Here is a 4,829-nt window from a genome sequence, read left to right on the forward strand (position 1 = left end):
GTCCTGCTAAGTCCTGCCCCAAAACCCCCTTCCCCCTCTGGGACAGGTGCGTCCTACCTGTCTTCATCAGGCCAGGTGTCTCATATAGCAGCCCATGATCAAAGAATCCAAAGCCCTGCCTTTGGCACCAGTCTTGTAGCCATTCATTGACCTGTACACTCTTCCTATTTAACTCTACACCCATTCTAGCAGGAGGTATGGAGGCAAACACTACTTGCGCTCCAGACCCCCTAACCAGCCGTCCCAGGGCCCTAAAGTCCCTCTTCATTGCCCTTACATTTCTTGTAATGATTTCGTCACTGCCAACCTGAAAAATCAGCAGTGGGTAGTAATCAGAGGAAGTTACAAGATTGGGGAGTTTCCTTTTAACATCTCTAATCTGAGCCCCAGGGAGGCAACAGACCTCCCTGTGGGTTGGGTCCAGTCGACAGATGGGCCCTTCTGTTCCCCTCAGAAGGGATCCACCCACCACAATAACTTTCCTCTTCTTCTTGATTGAAGATGTATTAAGGCATTGGGGTGACTGACAAGTCCTATGTGATTCACTAGGTAAGTCTATCCCTCCAACTTCATTTTCCTCACCTTGAATTTCCAAGGCCTCATACCTATTCTTCAAAGGCAGTTGGGTGGGTGGAGGGGGTTGGGAGGGTTTTTGCTTGCCTCTCCGAGGTTGGACCTCCCTCCATTCCTTCATCTCCATTCATTCATCCCCAGAGAGTCCTGGTTCTTATCATATTTCTCAGGGGTGAAGCTCACAGTTTAAATCCATTGAGATAAAAAGAACTTTCCTTCCAGGCCCAGAGGAATCACATCTGTAGTTCTCATCATCCTAGTGTTATTACTGGTATCCTATACACTTGTCTTCCCTGTTTACCTGCTATATCTGTTTTCAAGGATCAAAGGAATTTCTCAATCCATGACTCCTCTCCTCCCTTTCAAACTAGCTTTGTTGATATAATTTTTGTTTCCTTCCCTCAGTAAAAGCTTTCCTATGTCATTAGTGTCTGTCTTCATACTTGGTTACCTGTAGATTTTACAGATTGTGGGATTTTTTTCTTTCATGATAAGATCTTTCTCTTAAAAGCTGCTGTCTCCCTAGCTCCTCTCTCGATGGGTCACAGAATCATAGAATGATTTGGATTGCAACGGACCTTAAAGTTCACCTAGTTAAACCCCCTTGCCATGGGCAGGGACATCTCCCACTAGATGAGGTTGTTAAAAGCCCCATCCAACCTGGCCTTGAATGCTTCCAGGAGAAGTGTGTATCCACAGCTTCTCCAGGCAACCCATTCCAGTGCCTCAGCACCCTCACAGTAAAGAATTTCTTCCTAATAACTAATCCAAACATACCCTCTTTCAGTTTAAAACCATTACCCTTCATCCTATCACTACACTCCCTAATGAAGAGTCCCTCCCTATCTTTCCTGTAGGTCCCCTTCCAAGTACTGGAAGGCCAATTATAAGGTCTCCCTGGAGTCTTCTCCAGGCTGAACAATGCCAAATCTCTCAGCCTGTCCTTGTAGGGGAGGTGCTTCAGCCCCTCATCATCCTTGTGGCCGTCCTCCTGGACTCCCTTGAGTAGGTCTGTTTCTCTTACTCTGGGTTCCCAAGAGCTGAACAAAGTCCTGAAATAGTTTTATATAAGGTATGTAAACAAAACATGGAATCTTAGAGTATCAGAATGACTGTCAGGACGCAGTTGGTACTGCATTTGGGTAAACTTTTATTACCTGTTTATTTTTTTGGCATACCTTTACATACAAATATCCTAAGAACAGAGCTACGACTAGAACATTAGCAACATGTTTTCTGTATTATGCAAACACTATTAGCTTTGGTCATTTTCCACAATCCTTGATCCTTGGTTACCTTTGGAAAATCCGTTCTTAGGTTCAGTTTCCTTCTCTGTAAAAATGTGAGAGATCTCACTTGTAAAATATTCTAACATATTTAATGTGAAAGAATAGCATGTGAGATCTGAGTTACTTTCCAGTGTTTTATTTATATGTTCACACAGGTATGCATTAGGAGTTACTATGTGTAACTCTGTAATAGACTAATAGTGAGAATTAACACCTCTGATGATATTTGGAACAGAAAATTTCGATGCCTGTGCCCAGAACATTATGATGATACTTTTTATTTGTGTTCAGATTTGTGAAATTGCATTGAATGAAAAGCCGTACATTTTCTTTGAGAATGTTTATAATTGTATGTGTTGTTATAAACTCTCGTGGGTATATGTCATGAAACATCTATTGCTACAGAAATCTAGTTATTACTGAAGAGAATACAAACAACAAAAACTCACCAATACAGATATTTGTAATTAAAAATTTGTTTCTGGCTCTTTAGCCTGAAATTGTGTCTTACATTAATATCTAATTCTATTATGTTAATGATTTAAGAAAAACAATTTAATGTTGAAAGAACAAATACAGGATTAAAAGAAAAAGCATGTATTTTTTTTTTCAAATTGTATTTATTTTGTGCACTATTAAAAATTTCGGTTCCTTGTCTGGCAAGACCTTCCACCTGCATGATTTAATTATAGCTCTTTTCACACTTTCCCTGCAAGGTTTGAATTGTCTAGTTTGTCCATTTTGTCATTTTTGTCTTTCCTCTTTTTCTCATATTTTTTACTTACTGTCCTTACAATTTTTCCCCATCTGTCCACAGTTATCCTTATACACGTCAATGCTCTTTCCATTACATCTTTGCCAATAGTCTCTGTGCTTAAATCCTTTTTTTTTTTACTTCTCTGTAAAAAGAAGTAAAAATTTTTTACTTCCTGCTCAGGATTCCTCAGATTTTTACTTTTTTTTTTTTTTTTTCATTATATTGCCTGAATTATATTCAGCCTGAATATTCATTGCTGTTTCTCTAGCTCTATGGTGATACTGGATCATTCAGTCTTTTTTAGATTTAAGCCAGAGGATGGAAGGAGGATGCTATCCTTCCCCACTCAGATTTGAATATTGGGCTTTCTTTGGTTGTAGAAGTTTCACATGGATAAAATTTTGTAGTATTTTCTTATTTTTATGGACAAGATAGCTCAAGTGAAGCGTTAGGGGCTTGTAGACACCATAACAGAAATAGAGTATTAGGCAGAAATTACAACACTTCTTATTATTGGTAATAACACTTGCTGTCACCTTTTGGATTTAGCAGTATAAGATTGGAGAATTTTTTCGAGATAAGGGATATGACAGTTTTTAATATTAATACTTAGCTCATGGATATAGTGTTGCATACTACCAATCGGGAATCACATTTCAAGCTGAGTCCTTGAACATATCCTTAGGTTTTCCAGCTATCATTTCTGGATAATTTTGTTGTGTGATTATTAGTGTCTCATTGGTTGTAACCTGAAATATTCCTCTCCCTAGAACTGTCACTTTGAAATTGCTTTCTCTTTCTGTTGATAAGTACATGTGCTAAAAAGTGCGTTATTGGAAGCGTTGCATTTCTCTAATGACTTCAGTGAGATTTCTTCATGACCACTCAAGACTTTTTTGTTGCAGTATTGGCGAAGAGGGGAAAAAAGAGGAAAGAATAAAAACCCACAAAGTAAAACAGGATTGTGACTGTTCTCTTGCTGTGTACATTACATAACACTTGGCTTTGTAACTCCTCTGGATCATGTGTAGTACTAAATAGAGCTCAGATTTCTTTATGTGTTTTTTTTCTCTTCTGAGTTTATGAAACAACGTGAAAGTTGTATTGTAGCCCAACAAAGCAATGTTATAATGTCACAAAAAGAGTTATGTGCTGCAGAGTACGCAGCATGAGGCTGTTTAGGGACGCATATGGATCTGCAGGCTGTTGGAGTGATGTTGAAGCACTGTGTAAATGGAAGGGGACAAACTTGGTGCACTGTTGTCCATGATGCCTGCTGGGAAGGGTCCCTGGTGTACGTTATTAACCCTGACTGTGGTTAGGTGTTATGTGAGAGATTCCTAGTTGGCCTAGACCCACAAAATACAAGGGAGAGTGCTAAAATCCAGTAGCAAATTCAGGTGTTCCAGAGATCATACTCACTCCCTGGCCTTGCTTCATTTAACAACCTGCAACTGTTTTAGATAAAAAGAGAAATTCTTAGAGAGAAACTCTGCTAATAATCTGCAACAATTTGCATTTCAAGGAAGGGAAGCAATAATAAATTTGATTTTGAACAACTAGAAACTCAGTGAAGCTTTTCATGCATATGGAAGAAGTGAAGATAAAGCTTTTTCTGAATGTAGAAAGGCAGAAGCAGCAGTCATCACGTTATATACTATCATAGAATCCTTTAGGTTGGAAGAGACCTTTAAGATCATCAAGTCCAACCATTGAGCCAATAGGGCTCTAAAGTCCTTTGCTAAAACAGATCAGAATCTGTCAGGGTTGGAAGGGACCACAAGGATCACCCAGTTCCAACCCCTATGCCATGAGCAGGGACACCTCCCACTAGATCAGGCTGCCCAGAGCCTCATCCAGCCTGGCCTTAAAGACCCCCAGGGATGGGGCCTCAACCACCTCCCTGGGCAACCCATTCCAGGGTCTCACCACTCTCATGGGGAAGAACTTCTTCCTCACATCCAGCCTGAATCTGCCCACTTCCAGCTTTGCCCCATTCCCCCTAGTCCTATCGTTACCTGATAGCCTAAAAAGTCCCTCCCCAGCTTTCTTGTAGGCCCCCCTAAGATACTGGAAGGCCACAATAAGGTCACCTCGGAGCCTTCTCTTCTCTAGACTGAACAGCCCCAACTCTCTAAGTCTGTCTAAGTCTCGTAGGAGAGCTGCTCCATCCCTCGGATCATTCTCGTGGCCCTTCTCTGGACACACTC

This window comes from Merops nubicus, unplaced genomic scaffold, assembly GCF_000691845.1.
Source record: "Merops nubicus isolate BGI_N331 unplaced genomic scaffold, ASM69184v1 scaffold11324, whole genome shotgun sequence".
In the NCBI taxonomy this organism is placed as follows: Eukaryota; Metazoa; Chordata; class Aves; order Coraciiformes; family Meropidae; genus Merops; species Merops nubicus.